This window comes from Capsicum annuum, chromosome 11, assembly GCF_002878395.1.
Source record: "Capsicum annuum cultivar UCD-10X-F1 chromosome 11, UCD10Xv1.1, whole genome shotgun sequence".
NCBI lineage: Eukaryota > Viridiplantae > Streptophyta > Magnoliopsida > Solanales > Solanaceae > Capsicum > Capsicum annuum.
In genome coordinates, this window is record NC_061121.1 from 208,907,906 (window position 1) to 208,929,123 (window position 21,218).

A 21,218-nucleotide genomic window follows, 5' to 3' on the forward strand; every position below is an offset into this window, starting at 1 on the left:
CAACGATTTTAGATTGATTCTGGCGAAGATTTCGCCTGAAAACTCGAAAAATAACTAGATCTCTCATTGGTTTCACTATTTTGATGACCCTTTTGGTTTTTCAGTCCATTTTGAATCTTGTTTTTTGTTTTGGTCTTCTCTCTCTCTAATTTATGTGCACGTACGTATGTGTAACTCTGGTGAGTGCATGTATGTGCTTTTTTTGATGAGTGTCGATGACATTTTATGCGTATGACAGTGTGTGTGTGTGCTTTGTAAAAAAAAAGAGAAAATTAGAGCCCCATCCCTATATTCTGTGTGCCTATCGATATGTAATGGTGTGTGTATGTATGTTGATGGGAATTGTGAGTTCCCAAATTTTGTGTGAGGTGTAGTGTGTATATAGTATATTGTTGCCCAAGGGGAAAGAAACATAAGGAAAAGGGTATGTGGGGTAGGGGTGAGGTGGGGTGGTGATATGTTGTCAAAACTTTAGTTGAGAGGATGATTAATTTTGTAACCAAAAGAATATTGAGATTGGGCTTGTTAAGGGTTTGTTATTTTGTCTTTTAGTAGGAAAATTATCACATAATTGAGGGTACATGATATGATAGGGCAAATAGATAAAAATACACTCTCGGAAGGGACAAAATTACGTGTCTACAAGTAGTAAAGCTCCTCACCAACACTCGTAATAATCTCACTTTGTGATCCTAACAATTGGAGCGGCGAATATTGAAAGTTGCTTATACTGTGGTGGACAATAAGGTGTCAATCTCTACTTTGTGGCCGGAGTGGATTCTTGTTTGAATGACTCAAAGAAAAAAAATGTACGGACTTGAGTCAAGAAGCTACGATAAATTAAAAACTAGAAAATTTGGAAAGAAAAGGAAAGTTAAAAGAAATAGGAATCAAGAACTCATCATCCAACTTAGTAGGTGAATTACTAGTTATTGATAGTTTTAAGAATCAAGAGTTGAATTTAGGAATCAAAGAATGAATCTATGTAATCAAACCTGAGAAAATTGGAGTTTAGAAGTGTTAGAATGCATTTGGAACTTGAATTGGATGTTGGGAAGGCGTAAGATGTGTTGGAGATGTGTTACACACCTTGAGCGCACCTCAAAGGCATGTCCAGCACATGAGAGAGTTGTCTTGACATGCTGGAGCACCTTGGGCGTAGGTCTAGCACATGTTAGGCACAGGTTAGTAGCTTAGATACTGCATTGAGATGCTGTAACATCTCAGGCGCAGCTGCAAAGCACCCCAAGCGCAGATGGGGCACAAACTGGTCGACCTCACTTGTTAAATGGGCGATTTCGCCCTCCTAGTGGTCCCTTGTGCTCTCTCTTCTTGGAATATCCTTCGGATACTTTTAGATGCTCAAATACAAACATCTTTTAACTCTTTACCTTCCTATTTTTGGATCAAACAACCAATTTTGGATGAACTTTCAAGATGAAGATAACAATCTCACCAAAAACACCAAGAATGCCACTTTTTCAGCTTTTTCTCCTTAGCTCGGAATGAGTTGAAATTTTAAATGTAGGCACTTCTTAGCCTTCTAAACTCATTCCAATCATAAATTTGAACAAATTATTTACTAAAATCTTCAGATTTTCAGTTCACTTCAAACTTCTTCGATCCAAGCTTCCAACGATAGTAGAAGGCTCAATTTCACTCTGATTTAGCTCAAATTTGATTTATAGACTCGTATAGTGTTACAGAAAACAAATAAAACACTAAAAACACAAGAAAAAAAACAAAATTTGACCTAAGAACAAAAGCATGAATAGTGACTTTTTTTGAATTTTTAATTTTTGACACCACTTTTTTTTGTTGATTTTCAAGATAAAAACCCAAGATTGACTTGGTAGGAACGAAATCAAACTCGACTATTATACCAAATGATATTATAGAATCTATGATGATGATAATAAACATAAAGGTTGTATCAAACCCAAATACCTCTCTTATTGATTACCTACGAGCACCTAGCTCTTACGTTGATCGAAAGGGGGTATCAGATCTTCCTTACAACCACCATTTATAAACAAGGTTCAATGATGGCTTTTCTAAGAACTCAACACTCCTAATGGATTTTTCATGAATTCATCATCTTCATTAAACAAAAACTAACTAATGAAATATATAAGATACTTATTTATAGTAGTTGTCTTTGCACAATCAGCCTATTACAAAAATATCCCAAAAATGGCTATTTCGAATATAACCCACAATTGATCTCTTTATTCCTTGCGCCATGGCTTTCCTCAGCTTCAAGTTATATTTCAAACACGACATTGCTTGATTAGGAGCTCAAAGAAGGGCCTCGAAGCACATATTTGGATCCTTAGGGCGACCAAAGCTTAGACCTCTTTATGTTGGCCTTAAGTTATGTGATCAAAAGCGTTGACGCTCATTTGAATTGTATTAGAAGGGGAGATTGATGAACCAACACTTGACTTAGTAGATGAAAGGGATGTGGTGGAAGTAAGATCTGGACCTATCATCGAGTTGAAAATACTTGAGGAAAATATAGGCCTGGTCCATCGAAGTAATAAAGGAAAATAATCAATACTAGTTGGAGCCCAGGAAGAAAGAAGCTCAAGAAAATATCTGAGTCCCAGAGTTGTAATCTGTAACACCCTGAAAATGGGTCTCGAGATGTCACACAGTGCTTAGGACCACAAATGGTTCCAAGCAAACCCATGAGCTAGCATACTGATAAGAAACTGATTAAACATGTATAAAATGATAGAGTTTACTGTACGGAAACATAACCATGATGAAATCTGAGAAAAATACAATACTGGTACACTTGTACATTCTGATAAAATCTGAAAAGAGGGACTAAATTACATAACTGACTCTAACTAACATCTGTGAAGCATCTAATAGACTGACTATAGATAGCTGGGACATGACCGCTAACTATTCCAAATCAATACGACTAAATAAATAAAATAAAATACTATTTGAACTATATGACTGACTCGAGCCCTTGAATCAAGAGGACTTATCACCTGTTGACTGGAAGCTACAATCTATCTGAATATGGTATGCGTGCTACAACTGAACTGATACCTATATTATGAGATGATGTCGCATATAGACGTATATGTGGATCAGTACTTTGAGGATGTACTGACTATATAGGGGTGAATGTATACGTAAAAATAATATCAATCATCATAATTTGTAAGACAATGCATACTAAATGTAAATGATTACATAAGATGGAATATCTAAAATACTGAAGATCATGAATAACAAATCATACTTTATAAATCTAGTGAGTCATAACATTTAGTTCTAAAAATTGTACGTGCATTCTATCTTTAAATCATACTATCAAAGACTCACTCTTTAAATCTGAAATCTAAAATTAATATCTTTCTATAAAGCATAATCTGAGTAAGATTTGTGAGCCTTTACACTTAGTTTTATAAAAGCTTTCTGTTATTCTTTTCTAAGGAACTATTTTGAAAATCTTTACCATTAAGCTGAAAGGAAAAACACTTATCTTAAGGCTTTAAACCAATAGACTGTTTTAAGAGTAAGAGACATCTTTTGGGTGGTCTTCTAACCGACATACACTATGTGAGCATCCATGGAGTCGTACAACTGGCCCCCGTTAGGTAGGGCTGTTCTACCCTTTCCATCAGAATAGAACTTCTATCTAATGTGATCATAATTTGAGTCATCCACGTAGAAGTGGGAATAAATCTGAATTCTACGATGGCATGTAGTTCTGGGGTATGAAACCTTAGAATCATATCCAACTCGGTGCTAAATACTACTCCCATTCTTATGCTCAAAATCTAAAGAAATCCATTTCAAAACTAGCACAAGGGTTTACAAGAAAACCAATTATGCTTTTCTTTCTTTAAATCTCAAGTTATCTGAACAAAGTGGATTCTTTATCTTAGCTTAGGACCAAAAGGTCACATTTTTGTCAAAATTTGAGAATAATCTTATTTGGGGGTGCTCATAGCACAAATAATCTCAAAATAGAAATCCTAATTAGGACATAATGACCCACGCAACAATCTCATGTTAAAACATCTAAAAATTCATGCTTGATGCTATAAACACTTATATCATAAAATCTGAAAATTTCAACAATATGCATGGAAATATAAATATAATCATGTAATTCAACTTCTAAATCATGAAAAATCTCATAATCTTGCAAATAATGATAATGGATATAAACCCTAACTTGAATTTCATGGAAAATCATATAAATTACAGTAAATTTGTAATTAAAATAAATTTTTGGGTACAAGGATGAAAGAATTATTTTTGTTCAAACCCCACATACCTCAATTGATGATCTTAGATGCTAAAACTTGAATCTTAGATCTCTATTGATGCTTTGAAGACGAATTCTTAGAGTTCTTGTATTAGAAATCCTTAATCTTAAGTTTTCTTAGAGAATTAATGGAGGAATTTGGATTTCTTAGAGAGAAAGTTTGAGCTTTAGGGTTTTATTTTAAGAGTGAATAGATAGAAAGTGAATATGATGAGCTTTGAATGGGTTAAATTCTCTGTTATTCACGACCTGGGGCTTAGAAAAGACCAAAGAGACCTTTTAAACTTTAAATCAGAACTGAAAAATACAATATTTTTCCCGATTTGGTTGGTCACTGCGATGCGCAACAATCGAGGTGGCTCACTGGAAAAGGACGAACGGTAACTAGGCGCTCACCGCGACGCGCCACAATCGCGGTGCCCCTTGGATTGGATTGCCATTTTGGCCCTTGGCGCGACACGTCAAAATTCTTGGAGTCTCACTGGAATGGGACAATTGGGAAAATGGGCCTCTCCGCGATGCGGGGCTATCACGGAGGGCCACTGAAATTTGACAATTGTGAATTTTTTCTTCTCCGTGATGCGCTGAGAGTCCAGGTGGTATACTGTTTTACTAAAAATGCTCTAACTTCTTCACCGAGTGTGAGAATTGGGCGAATTTGGTATCGATGGAAAGCTTATTCAATTTTCCACACAATAAAAGGTCAAAATCTTGAAAATACCACATGAAATAAATGATATTTATCTTTAAAACAAATTCTTGACATTCTAGGGATGAATTTAAGCTAGAAAAAGTACGGTGTATTACATAAGCTCTAAAGTAAGGGATCTACCAGAGACGGACACAACGGTAGATAAGAATTAAGAGGGACTATTTGGGCACAATCATAATGCTACACATGGTATACCCCTTACTTTTATCGCTCGACAGGTTGTTGAGGGAAAGATGATAGTCACACTAGAGCAAGAGGACGTTGAGGATTACACGAAGGAATGGAATAATGCCTTAATCCTCTATATTATAGGGGAAGCCCCAAGCTATGCATACTTGAAAGCGTATAGTGGCATAACTTGGAACACTGTTACCTTTCCAGAGGTGTTCTATCAAGAGAAAGGTTTTTACATAGTTAAATTTAAATCTGTCAATGATATGGATGGCATCTTGGCCATAGGACCATACATTATGAATGGAATGCCGTTTCTATTAAAAAAATCGACCTCAGACTTTGATTTCTGGACTGAGTTTCCTAGCATAATTCCTCTTTGGGTTAGATTCTACAACCTTCCACTTAACTGCTGGGGGTCGAAAATACTAAGTGAAATTGCCAGTAGTTTAGGGGAGCCATTATTTGTTGATGAATGTACTAAGAATCAAATCAGGGTATCTTATGTACGTGTATTGCTGGATATGAACATCACCAGGAGCTATCGAAAGAAATCAAAATAATTGAACCCATTGGGAGAACATTTACATAGAAGATACACTATGACTAGAAGCCACTAATGTTCCTTAAATGCTCAAAGATAGGACATATCTACCCTGAGAGAATATAGATACCCATAGAGAAAGGGGAAAATGCAAAACCTTAACAACAAAGAAAGAGGGATGAGAACCAGGGAGAGAAAAAGATGGTTCAGAAGTGGGTAGTGAAAAGAATTATCATAGATGACAAGCCACATGAATCAACAATTACCTATAATTAATGCACACAAAGTAAAAAACTCCTAGACACAGAGTACTCCAAGGATAGATAAAGGTGTTAAAAGAACCATGGCCCCTACCAGTGGGATGTGAAGCATGTCATTTGCAGAATTAATTATGCATGGATCGACAAAGGGGCTAAGTGTACCTGTTCTGAGAATCCTTAACATTTTTACCATTTGAAAATGGCGAACATAAAAGGAAAAGCCATTGACCAACCCCCTAAAAGGGGAAAATTCAACTTATCTAATTAAATGACCCATATGGAATGTGAGAGATTCGAATAAACTTCTTAAACAAAGAGAGATGGGGGAATACCTTAGGAGAAACCATATATGTATGGACGGATAGTAGAAACTAAAGTTAAACAACATAAATATCAAGAAAGTTTTACTAGATGTGCAAAGGGATGGGCAAGCATAAACAACTATAGTTTCAATGTCACTACAGATTATGGCTACTATGGAAGGAGTCCGAAGTGTGTGTTACACAGAAGGTCATATATGCACAGTTTATTCATAGTATGATACATGATAAGAGGTCAGATTTCAAGTGTGCTCTGACAGTTGTATATGGCAGCAATATCATGGAGAAAAAGAAAAAATTATGGGCAGGGATGACTCTAATAGGAGCAATAAATTTCATGCCCTGGTGCATCTGTGGGGACTTTAATACTGTCCTTATAAGCGAGGATAGGATGAGGGGCAACCTGTACATGCAAATGAAATCAAAGATCTATAGGGGGTTATGGATAATCTAAACGTGATAGAAATAAAGGCAATTGGAAGACATTTTACACGTACTAATAAGCACGTTTGAAGTAAAATTGATAGGGCTTTATGCAATGATGTTTGGATGATGAACTATGGAGGAATAACAACTCAGTTTGGAGATAATTACTTCTCAGATCATTCTCCTATTCAGATAGAGATAGCAGCAGGGGGGGCTTATAATAGAAAACTATTTTATTTTATTAATATTCTTGTTGATGATGACATATTTATCTCAATTGTGTCACAGGTATGGAGCACCTCAGTTGAAGGAACAAATATGTATAGATTATGGAAAAAACTGCACCTATGTAAGGAACCTCTCAAGAACCTAAAATTAATTCTATGGGAAGTCTAGAGAGGAACACTAAACATGCTAACGAGAAATTACTTGTTGTGCAGGACTTGCTCACACACAATATATGTCCTGACCTATTGGAGTAAAAAACTACAGCTAATCAGGAACTTAATAAGTGGTTGGGACTACAAAAGAAAGTGTTCAAGAAGAAAGTTAAAGCTCATTGGATTGAGGCAGGTGATGGTAATAATAACTACTTTTTCAAGTGTCTGAAAGCAAGAGCCAATGCAAATGCTATCTCTGCATTGAAAGATAACAGTGGCAGGGTATTACACAAGGCTCAAGAGATTGAGAATGGAGTGCTATGGTTTTATTCGAATTTACTGGGCTCTTCTTCCTTTAACATGTCTGCTATTGATATTCCAAATATGAGGCTAGGCCAATCTTAACCCACAACAAACACAGGATGTGTGTAGGAAAGTTACTATGAGAGAAGTTCAGGAGGCGATATTTAGTATTGATAGTAATAAAACACCTGGTATTGATAGGTATTCAACCTACTTTTTAAAAAAAGTCTGGAGATCATTCAAGCTAATATTTATTCTGTTGTTTAGGAGTTTTTTGGTAAGAACAAAATGCTTAAAGCTGTAAACAATACTGTTATTACTCTGATCCCAAAAAAGTATAAGCCTGAAACTATAAAGGACTATCGACCTATAGCCTGTTGTATGATCATATACAAGATAATCTCTAAAGTGATTATAGGAATAATGAAAGATGTACTAAATAGTCTTGTGGGAATGCCAGTTAACATTTATTCCAGGTCGTATCATCTTAGACAATATTTTAATAAGTCATGAGCTTATCAAAGGTTACACGAAAAAAAATTTTTGCCTAGTATGATCAAGGTTCACTTGTAGAAAACATATGATAGTGTGAAATGGGTGTGTTTGGAGCAAATACTAAAGCAGATGGGCTTTTCAAGTAGAATGATCCAATGGATTATGATATGCATTAACATAGTGAGATATAACTTCCTTGTGAATGGAAACTTGACAGATACTTTTCCTGCTAGGAGAGGGCTAAGGCAGGGGGAATTTATGTCCCCATGCCTCTTTGTCATTATTATGGAGTACCTTAATAGATGTATGACTGGATTATAACAGATGCAAGGCTTTAATTATCACCCCAGATGCAAGAGATTGAATAGGACCCATTTGTGCTTCGCTGATGATCTACTTATATTTGCTAGAGGAGATTTAGCCTCTGTTTAGCTACTGAAGAGTCAATTTGATATATTCACTATAGCTACAGGATTGAAGGCAAATATATCCAAAAGTTAAATTTATTTTAGGGGTGTGAAACAACATGTGCAACAAGATATTCTAGAGGCTCTAGGATACGAAAAAGGTAATCTCCCTTTAAGTACATTGGAAAAAATCTAACTATTCTGCAGTGCCAACCATTGGTAGAAAAGATTACTGCTCGAATAACTAACTGGATGGCTAAGAGTCTCACTTATGTACGTAGACTGTAGTTAGTAAGATCTGTTCTCTTTGGAGTTCAAGCATACTGGTTACAATTGTTTCTGATGACAAAAAAGTGATAAAAATTGATTGAAGCTACTTGCAGAAGCTACCCGTGGTCTAGGGAGGATATGATCACAAAGAGAGCTTTAGTGGCCTGGGAGAAGATATGTTTTTTAAAGGCTACATGAGGACTTAATATCATAAACATAAGGATCTGGAACACTGTTGCTCTCTCTGTAAGCTACTCTGGGATCTAAGCCAGCATAAAGAGAAGTTGTGGGTTCACCACTATTATATAAAAGGATAGAATATTCATAATATGTAAATACCATGTCAAGCTTCTTCGATGGTAATAATGATCTTGAAAATGAGGAGATGCTGGCACACTCTGAACAAGCGCAATTACATTATCACACAAGGCAAATTTCAAATTTCAAAGGCTTACAAGCTGACCAGGGAGAGGTAGAAAATATTGCCTGGAGGGCAGTGTATTATCACAATTTAATTGAACCTTAACATGTGTTTATTTTATGGTTGAGCATGCAGAAAAGACCCAGAACAAAAGATTTTCTTGTTAAATGGGGAATGAACATAGAAGAGGATTGTATGTTCTGTCAAGTGCATAAGGAAACCAGAGACCACCTCTTTTTTGGATGTGATAGCACAAATGATCTATGAGAAGCAATCTTAAAGTGGCAGAAGATACAGAGATGTCCAAGGAGCTAGAATGATATGTGGTCAAGGGTGAATCAGATGACAAGAAGAAAGCACCTGCGAGGAAAGATCTTAAAGGCTAGCCTAGTTGCAATAGTGTATACCATTTGGATTGAGATAAACAATAGGATCTTTCAGAAGAAAACCACACCAACAACAACACTGCCGCATCATATTAAGACTGACCTTTGTATAAGAGTCAGAAATAAGGCTAGTTTGTTTAACTATGTTAGGTCGTTGGATTAGAATTAGAGGAGATGAGGAACTAATAGGAATGTAGGAATAACCATAGAAGTAGAAGCAAGGACTGTCTCCACTTGGGTTTGTAATTTGTCACTTGGTAATTAAGAAAACCTGTTTAATTGCCCAAAAGAATGTATAATTGTGAAATAGAATATGTATCAATATAAGATATGTGTATGAAACTGTACAAAAATGTGTATAGAAATTGTACACTTGTTGTATGAAATACGTATTCGTATTCGTATAGGATTTATATATATATATATATATAAACTTATAATTATTGTATAGAACATGTATCTAAATAAATATTGCAGCTAAAGGTCATATAAATATGTGTAGAACTGCATAATTGTTGTATAGTATATATATTTTTGTATATGATATGTATAGAAATTGTATCATTATAGTATAAATTATGTATGTGTATGATATGTGTATAGAAATTATACCTTTGATGTATAAAATATGTAAATTTATCATTGTTGTATAAAATATGTTGTGTTTTCATAACAAACAAAAATATACCGAATTTGTATTTTAATCGACAACAAAAAAAGTAGATGTGAAGAATTACAATTTATTGACGCTTTTCTTTTCTAACAATGAAGAATTGACAGAAAAATAAGAAATGTTGTAAAATTGTAATTGATTGTAAAAAAAAATAGAAGAACATTTTTTTTTTTTATATAAGAAAGAAACCAGTGGAAAAACAAAAACAGGTAGGCGGGAAAACAAAAAGAAAATAGAAAACAAGGACCAGCTAATCAACAATGGCTAATGTATGAAAATAAAATTTCTTAGGCCATTCGATGAAATTTGTTTATGCCGAAAGGCCATTCCTGTCTTTTTCCGTTTTCAAAATGCAATAGGGCTGTTAAGATTGTTTGAAAATGTTTGGACCTTAATTTTCACAAGTTTTTTTTTAATGAAAATACCAATTGTGGAGCTGAAGCCCATTTTGAATTATTCAGAAACTGTTCTTTTTGAATTTTGAGTTTCTGTGTGGATCCATAGCTTCACTAATCATTTGGTAAAGACTTATGAGATGAGCCTTCTGGTATACTTTCAGAAATACACGACAAATTTTCTACTAGTATGGAGAAATTGCATAATAAAATTAGAGGTGAAATCATAGCGAATTTTATAATGTATGAAGGACTAATTATTTTTGTCGTTAATTTTTTCATAAATAATGATTCAATTTATGAAATAATTTTTGTACTTATTTTTGTTTGATATTTTAAAGTGATTTTTAAATTATTTTAGTAATATATCATTATTAATATTTTAATGTATTTATATATATAAATATTGATTGAAAATTTTAGATTACAAGCTTTTTAATTAAATAAAAATAAAATTTTATTTTAAAAAATTATAATAGATATTTAAATTAAATTTTCTCTATAAATTGATTTTAGTAGTAAAAACCTATTGATATATGTCTTTTTGGTCATTTGTCTTAAAAAAGCACTTCTTGAAAAAGATTATCCAAACACAATTTATTTATCAAAAGTACTTTTTAAATGAATACCAAACATAAATTTCTTTTTTCAAAAGCACTTTTTTTGAAAAACAATTTTATAAAAGTGCTTCTTAAATAAGCAGTTTTGTAACAGCAATCCCAAATGCGCTCTAAGAGTGACATTTTTTTTTTTTAAAAATTATGAGTCGGTGACTCAAGTGTTAATTATTAAGTGTGGGTGACAATTATTGAATGATGGATTAATAAAATTTGACCCATGCATGAGAATTGCACTCAAATTTTTCATTTTACACTTTGGCCCAATATAAAACCCTAATAACTAAAAATGAAAAAAAATGTGGCTACTGCTCTTGTTTTCTGTCTCTTCGCTTGGATTGTTATTGTTCATTATTGTTGATTTTTTTCTCTTCTTCATTATCATCATCTTCTTCTTCATTATCATTTCTTTTTATTCATCATTATCATCTTCTTCTTCATTTGTCGTACCATTGTTGTTGTTGCCGCTATGCTACTACTGGACCAAATTTTTAGGTTAAATTTTATTCGTATATCATTTGACATTACTTCATATGTGATTTCGATAAGTAAAATTATGATTTTTGGTTCAATTTCTCATCTGGATATATCTGCTACTATTATTTTTTCAACAAATACTGCTTATCCAATAGTTGTTGTATTCATTTACAACAACTATTGGATAGTTTTACATATTACTATTTAATTAGTTCCAACAGATAAGTCATATGTTTCAACAGACGGCCTACCTATTGGACTAAGCTACTGGTTATTTAACATGAATCCAACAAATGAGTCATCTGTTGCAACGGGTGACTTATCTACTGGATTCAACACAGAATAGAACCTGAAGCCGCATCTAATAGATGAGTCATCTATTGCAACAGATCTGTCATCTGTTGCTACATATCTGTAATACCCCACATTTTTGGGCTAGTCTTTGAACCGTCATTCTTACGTGTATAAGTTACAATCCGAGTGATTCTCATGTGAATATAAGTTTCATGATCCTTATACTAGTGTGTGAAATGCTTATGAGGTTAAAAATATTCATAGAAATCATTTAGAGTCAAGTTGAGCTAAGATCCTTTGATTCGTCCAAAGTATGATATTTGATTCTGCAAGGGTCAACTTTAAACGTGTATAAATTTTTATATACATAAAATTTTTCATCTCAAGACCTACCAAATTGTAGACAAGTGAATTATCTTTCCAACGATATCAATTTCGCCAAAATTCGATACTCGAGCGAAAAGTTATGCAGTTTTTCATGTGAGGCAGTAAGGGGTCGTGATAGCCTCGCGATGCGAGGGCTACTTGACCCAAATAGGGGTTGCGTCACGAGGGCTACTTGACCCAACTAGGGTCGCGACGCGGGGGCTATTCCCCCCACAATTTTAGCTTCTTAAGGGTCAAGGGAAACTTTGGTCCTTTCTCCTCGACCCCAAACGTCCAATGGATGATTTATAATTCATCATCAAAACTCACGTAATCCCTCCCATTTTTTCACCATGAACAAAGTTCAACTTTTCTCTCAATAACTCAAGGATTTAAGTTTTGAATTCAATATTTCTTCAAGAATCCAAGGGTTAAAAGTTTCCTAGTTCAATAAACCTTCAAGAAAAAAAATCAAGAATGAAGTTTCTTTCACAAGTTCATCATTCAAGATTCTAAGATTCAAGTTTTCTTCACAATTCAAGAAAAATTGAGGTATTTGGGAGTTCATCCATGAGTCCTCTTTCACCCATGGAGCCCAAAACCCAAATTTTAAGTTTAAAGTCATAATCTTTACATGTTCCCATGAATTTTTGCTTATAAATTTTCATGAATCTCAAGCTTATATCATGTTTCCATGAAATTGTTGGTGATGTTGAACCTTACATGTTTGATGGTATTATTTGCTAAATTTAAACCCTAATTGATGATTTTAGAGGTGAAATAATTCTATTACTACTATTTTAACTATTCCCATGCTTAGGCTAAACCATGAATTACAAGTGTTTGATGAAATGCCTACAAGAATGATTTTGAACAAAGGCTTACATATCACGTCCTTAGAGTTTTGGTTTGATTCCATGGTGGATCCTATATTCAAGATAATTAGAAATATTTCTATGTTTTAAGTTCATGTTTTCCACGTGTTTGATCCTTACATGTTGTGACAAAATGTCCATGCCTTATTTCAAGTGAATTTCATGTAAATTCCCCAATTCATGATTTTCGCTATGTAACCATGCTATGCTCCCATGTTTTAAGATATTCTCATGTCCAAGTATTAATCTCCATGTGAATTGAATAGAGTAATCAAGACATGTTACAATGTCTTCTTATTTATGTACAAGTCCATAACCTCTAAGTGTTTGATAACAAGTCTCAGTAAATGAATTGTGAATAATTGACGATTGTTATGCTATTATGATCATACGGTGCTTTACTTTTATGCTATCGAGTCTTGGGGATATTTAATACCTGACAATTTAGCTGTTTACCTAGACCCAGTGTCACTTACAGAACAATATCAGTTATGTCACGATCAGTAGTACTCTCAGTCAATTACAAAACTCGGTAGAACTCAGTCAGTTAACAGAACTCAGTGTACTCAGTCAGTTCCAGACCTCAGTAGTTTTAGTATTTAGTTCATACCTCAGTAGTATTTAGTATGCAGTTTAGATCTCAGTAGCATTCAGTATTCAGTTCAGACCTCAGTAGTATTCAGTATTCAGTAGTATTTCCATCAACCCACAAAACTTAGTGAACACAGTTTAGTTCAGTTAAATAGTACAAACAGTAACAGTTCATTCAGTTAACACAATCAGTAACGGTTCAGTCAAACCCAATACAGTCTAACAATCAGTTCAGTGTCTATTCAGTTGGGAGTAGGATTCAACATCGAGTGAACCCAAAGATGAGGGATCACCTACTAGTAGAGGGTCTGATCCTTAGAAGCAATCCTTGTGTTCCAGAACTATGTAGTCAGTATAGGTGTAATACCCCATACTTTTCCTAGCTTGAAAAGTTTCACAAGAATGTTAGAATCTTTCTTTGAAAGATGAATCCACTTTTGTAAATATGGTATTTTTAAGATTTTTAATTTTTATCATGTGGATAATTGAATAAGCTTTTCATCGTTACCAAATTCTCCCAAATACGATACCCGGGTGAAGAGTTAGAGCCATTTTACTGAGACAGTGTATCACCTGAGCCTTCAGCATGTCGCGGAGAAAGATCAAATGGCAATTGTCAATTTACAGTGTTGCTCCACAATAGTGGTGCATCGCTCCAAATTTTCAGGCCACAGACAAGGTGGAAATGCGATAGCTCCGCATCACGCCACCATGCAATTTCCCATTTGTCACTTTTCAGTGACTTGGCACAATAGTGGCGCATCGCACCAAAGAAGAAAGTCGGGAAATTTTCTCAAAAATTAAAGATGCATCCAGGGTTAAAAGGGTCAATTTTCCACCCCTATATATACCCAATAACACGTGATTTAGTCATTCTTGACCCAAAATATAGTAGTTTCTCTCAAGTTTCTCTCAAGAAAATACTAGGGTTTCTATTGGGGATTCAAATTCAAGAAGGTTTCACTGTCAATCCTCAAGAAATCACATCCTAGGTATCCATAGTATTTATTCATGGACTCCTTTCGTCCATAAAGTTCAAAAATGTCTTTTCAAATTTAAGTGTATGGATTTTTGTATGAATTCCATGTTGGGTTTGTGTTGCTCATGTTGATAATGACCAATTGAGTTTTAATCAATGTTTGGTGATAAATTTCATGTGGAATTGACTAGTAAAGATGTAGATTCATGTAAACCTAGGATTAAAACCCTTGGATGATGAAATTAGATATGAATCATGATGTTTGATTGTTGGATAATGTTGTCTACATATATTATGCCTACCATGTGTTTGATTAAGTACCTATATGAAGGAAAAGTGCCCAATTAGCATAATGTTATGAAATCTCTATGTTTGAACAAGTTTATGCATGTCACATATTTGATGAAGTGCTTTAATATATGGATTATGAATTATGTTGTTGGTCATGTGTTCACGTAAGTCATTCTAGGTCAGTTTCTTTCCACTGAGTCCTGGGGGTACTTGTACCCGACAATTTAGCTATGTGCCTAGAGCCATGTCATGTTTTCAAGATACTCTTAGTCAAGCTATAATCCATAGAACTCAGTCAGTCATGTGACTCAGAAAAACCCAGAAATCTCAGAAATCTCAGTAATCTCAGTAGTTCAGTAATCTCAGTGATCTCAGTACTTACTAATCTCAGCAACCTCAGTATTCCCAATCAATCTTAATAACTTCAGTACTCCTAGTCAGTCCTTAAAACTCAGTACATTTCGTCAGTCAGTAGATCTCAGTAAATTCAGTTTAGCTCCACTAAACAATACCATTAGAATCATCTTAGTTTAGTTAATCAGCTCAGTTCAATTAGTCAGCTCAATTCAGCTAATTAGTTCAGTGTGTTGCAGATGGGAGTAGGATTCAGCACCAAGAGAGCCTAGGGATGGGGACTCACCCGTTAGATAGGATTGAGATCTCTAGAAGTAATATCTAAATTCTAGAACTACATAGCCAGCGTAGGAATGAGATGTCACCCGTTATATAGGACTGATATATTCAGGGATCACCTATTAGTGCATTTAAATGTATAGGACTGATCCCAGGGGTCACCCGTTAGATTAGGACTGACTCCATAATAGTTGTCTTTACCAGTGGCACGGTACTGACACCCTTCCAACTGGGGTTACAGGTTGGACCCCAGTTAGCTTAGTATGGGGCATTTCAGTTAGATGAATACGTCCCACAGTTTCAGTTATAGAATTAGGACTGTCAGATACAGTCAATTCAGCTCAGTAGTATAGATTTAGGAATGTCAGATACAATCAATCCTTATCATTATAAATAGACCCCGGGATCACCCACCAGATAGGACTGATCTCAACTATGGTTAATCAATATCAGTATCATCAGATATAGAAATCACCCACTAGATAGGATTGATCTCAAATTCAGTTACTTAGATACAGTATGAAACCCAACTAGTTCCATCAGGTTCAGAATTGTCAGATACAGTCACTCATGTTATCAGTTATATCAGTTATCAAAACTTATGTTATTAGCATTCAGCTATAGGACTATCAGATACAGTCAACCAGACCAGTTCTTCATAATAAGAACTGTCAGACACAGTTATCCATGTATCAGTAACATAGTATCAATCCCTTAGTATTCAGTAATATAGTATCAGTTTCTCACTCATCAGTGACTCAGATGTCAGTGTTAGTAGACTCAATAGTAAGAACTCAGTATTCAGTCCTATCATGATCTCAGTTATAGTTACGTATGCATGCATGTATGCTCACGTTTATGTTAGTCATTCAGTTAGTATTGTTCATGCATATGAACCTATTGCATTTAGCCTACCTCACTTGCATACCAGTACATTTAAAGTACTGACGTATTTGCGCTATGGTGTCTTATACCATAGGTTTAGAAGCATGAGCTCCATAGAACTAGTAGCATCCCAGTTCAGTGATCAGAGTTAGCAGTGAGTCCTCATCCTTCGAGGATATGATAATCACATTACTATTTTAGTTTTCAGTTTATTTCAGTAGTTGGAGTTAGTTGGGGACATATCCCATCAACTTTTTTTTCAGACAGTTTAGAGGCTTTCAGACTGCAGTACGTTTAGACAATTATCTTAGTTGTTTTGGTATTGATATACCATATTTTTCAGTTATGTACTAGTATTGAACCTTATGGCCTTTTAGTTCATGTTTTTGCATTTACGATATTATTACTATTATTTAGTGCTCAGAGTACAAATATCAGTCATGGGTTAGCTTGTGGTCCTTCGGGGTCATGGCCACCGTGTAGCATTTCGGGTATCAAATTCGAGGCGTTACTAACTTGGTATCAGAGCCTAAGGTTCAATCGTGTCCTAGGAAGTCTAAAAAGCCACATCTAGTAGAGTCTTGTACATGCGTATGTTGTGTAGCACACTTATGTGCAAGAGGCTATGAGATGTTTTAGAAATAGTTTCCCTTCTTTCAGTATTCATGTCATGCCAGTGAGCATAGGATCAAAGTTAAACTCTCAGTCATGAATCGGTCGGTTGATGCCCTATGCATCGCCCCAGTATCTCAGTAAGGTGAGCGTTCTTAGAGGGACGTAGTATCCCAAGGGGGAGATACCCCATTATTCCCCAACATTCTAATGCCTTAAATAAAGTTTCTCTTAGCATAAAAAATCTAGTTTAAAGTAGAGGGTATTAAGAAGTTGACCCTCAAAGTCCCAACCTCAACTTTGGGCCAAGTATTCAGAGGCTCCATTTTGTTCATGATGTTCAGTTCGTATGTCGCGTATCAGACCAGACTCAGTAAGGTTCTCGTATTTTCGCTCATGCATATTTAGTAAGACGATCTAGGATTCATTAGCATTTTCGATTAAGATAACAGTTCTCCTTAGTCTTACTCAGTTTCATGTTCTATGTTTATCATAAATTTGGTACTAAGTACCCTTGCTTATTCAACCATGCATTCATATATCAGTTCAGGCATGTAATTATGGATTAGACATGTATTTTCACTGTGAGAAATTTAGTTCATCAGAATATTTAGTCATGTACTCATAAGTCAATTATCAGTCATGCATCAGATATGCATGAATTCAGCTTACAAGTCATGCATCAGATATGCATGTTCAGTATGTTATATTCAGCCATCAGTCATGTTAGTCATGAAATCATGTTCCAGCCAGTCATGTTCAGTGTGTATGTCATTTTTTATTTTTTTACTTCTCACTCAGTCTCATTCGAGGAAGAATGTTCTCAAGGGGGAGATATTGTAATACCCCGTACTTTTCCTAGCTTAAAAATTTTTCCAAGAATGTTTGAAACTTTCTTTGAAAGATGAATCCACTTTTTTACATGTGTTATTTTTAAAATTTTCACTTTTTATCATGTAGGGAGTCAAATAAGATTTCTATCGATACCAAATTTGCTCAAATCCGGCTCCCTGGTGAAGAGTTAGAGCCTTTTTAGTGAGACATTGTATCATCTGAGCCTTCAACGCATTGTAAAGATAGGTCAAATGGCAATTGTCAATTTCCAGTGTTGATCTGCGATAGTGGCGTGTCATGCCAAACTTCCAGGTCGTAGACAAGGTGGCAACACGATAGCTCCGCATCGCATCACCGTGCAATTTCCCATTTGTCACTTTCTCATGACTTGGCGCGATAGTGGCGCATCGCGCCAAAGATAAAAATTAGGAAACTTTTTCAGAAATTAAAGATGCATCCAGGGTTAAAAGGGTCAATTTTCCACCCCTATATATACCCAATAACATGTGATTTAATCATTTTTCACCCAAAATATACTAGTTTCTCTCAAGTTTCTCTCAAGAACAAGTTACAGTTTCTATTGGGGATTCAAATTCAAGAAGGATTCATCGTCAACCCTCAAGAAATCATCTCCTAGGTATGCATAGTGTTCATTCATGGACTCCTTTTGTCCATGAAGTCCAAGAATCTCTTTTCAAATTCAAGTGTATGGATTTTTGTATGAATTCCATGTTGGGTTTGTGTTGCTCATGTTGATAATGACCAATTGAGTTTTCATCCATGTTTGGTGATAAATTTTATGTGGAATTGACTAGTAAAGATGTAGATTCATGTAAACCTAAGATTAAAACCCTTGGATGATGAAATTAGATATGAATCATGATGTTTGATTGTTGTATATTGTTGTCTACATATATTATGCCTGCCATGTGTTTGATTAAGTGCCTATATAAAGGAAAAGTGCCCAACTAGAATGATATTATGAAATCCCCATGTTTGTACAAGTTTATGCATATCACATGTTTGATGAAGTGCTTCAATATATGGATTATGAATTGTTTTGTTGGTCATGTGTTCACATAAGTCATGCTATGTCAGTTTCTTTCCATCGAATCCTGAGGGTACTAGTACCCGACTATTTAGCTGTGTGCCTAGAGCCATGTCATGTTTTCAAGATACTCCCAGTCAAGCTATGATCCATAGAACTCAGTCAGTCATGTGACTCAGGAAAACCTATAAATCTTAGAAATCTCAGTAATCTCAGTAGTTCAGTAATCTCAGTGATCTCAGTACTTAGTAATCTCAGCAACCTCAGTATTCCTAATTAATCTCAGTAACCCTAGTACTCTCAGTCAGTCCTCAGAACTCAGTATATTTTGTCAGTCAACAGATCTTAGTAAATTCAGTTTAGCTCCGCCAAACAATACCATTAGAATCAGCTCAGTTCAGTTAATCAACTCAGTTTAGTTAATCACCTTAGTTCAGTTAATCAGTTCAGTGTCTTTCAGATGGGAGTAGGATTCAGTACAGAGCGAGCCTAGGGATAAGGACTCACCCGCTAAATAGGACTGAGATCTCAAGAAGCAATCCCTAAGTTCCAAAACTATGTAGCCAGTGTAGGAATGAGATATCACCTATTAGATAGGACTGACATACTCAAGGATCACTCGTTGGTTCATTTAAATGTATAGGGCTAATCCCAGGGGTCACCCGCTAGATTAGGACTTACTCCACATCAGTTGTCTTTACCAGTGGTGCGGTACTGACAGCCTTCCAACTGGGATTATAGGTTGGACCCCAAGTAGCTTAGTATGGGGCATGTCGGTTAGATGAATACATCCCACAGTTTCAGTTACAGAATTAGGACTGTCAGATACAATTAATTCAGCTCAGTAGTATAGATTTTGGACTGTCAGATACAGTCAATCCTTATCATTATAAATAGACCCCGGGATCACCTACCAAATAAAACTGATCTCAACTATGGTCAATCAGTATTAGTATCATCAGATGTAGAGATCACCCACTAGATAGGACTGATCTCAGATTCAGTTACTCAGATATAGTACGAAACTCAACTAGTTCTATCAGGTTCAGGACTGTCAGATACAATCACTTATGTTATTAGTTATATTATTTAGCAAAACTTATGTTATTAGCATTCTGCTTCAGGACTGTCAGATACAGTCAACCAGACTAGTTATTCATAATCAAAACTGTCAGACACAGTTATCCATGTATCAGTAACACAGTATCAGTCCCTCAGTATTCAGTAATACAGTATTAGTTTCTTACTCATCAGTGACTTAGATGTCAATGTCAGTAGAATCAGTAGTCAGAACTCAGTATTCAGTAATACGTATGCATGCATGTATTCTCACGTTCATGTTAGTCAGTCAGTTAGTATTATTTATGCATATGAACCTATTGTATTCAGCCTACCTCACTTGCATACTAGTACATTCAAAGTACTGACATATTTGCGCTATGGCGTCTTATACTATAGGTTTAGAAGCACGAGCTCTAGAGTACCAGTTGTTTCCCAGTGCAGCGATCAGAGTTAGCAGTGAGTCCTCATCCTTCGAGGACATGATAATCATATTACTATTTTAGTTTTTAGTTTATTTTAGTAGTTGGAGTTAGTTGGGGACATGTCCCATCAAATCCTTATTCAGAGAGTTTAGAGGCTTTCAGACTACAGTATGTTCAGATAATTATCTCAGTTATTTTGGTATTGTTTACCATATTTTTCAGTTATGTACTAGTATTGAACCTTCTGGCCTTTCAGTTCATATTTCCATATTTATGGTATTATTAGTATTATTCAGTGCTCATTTTACAGATATCAGTCATGGGTTAGCTTATGGTCCTTCGGGGTCATGGGCATCATGTAGCATTTCAGGTACCAGATTTGGGGCCTTACAATAGGTTGAGATATCAAACCTACCAGATGAGGGTTTATGAGGTGTTTTAACATGTCAATTAGGGTTCCATTATTCTCATTAGAGTACCTTCCAGATGAGGGTATCTCTTCAGTTGTCTTTACCCATGGCACGGTATTGACACCCTTCCAACTAGGGTTATAGGTTGGACCCCAAATCTATTCAGAAAGGGGCATGTCAGTTAGATGATTACTTCCTACAGTTTTAGTTCCAAACTCAATACAGAACTCAATTCAGTTCTACAGATTTAGAACTGTCAGATATAGTCACTCAGCTCAGTATGGAACTCAACAAAGTTCTACAAAAATAGGACTATTAGTACAATCTCCCATTTATTAGTAATACATTATCAGTAAACTTAG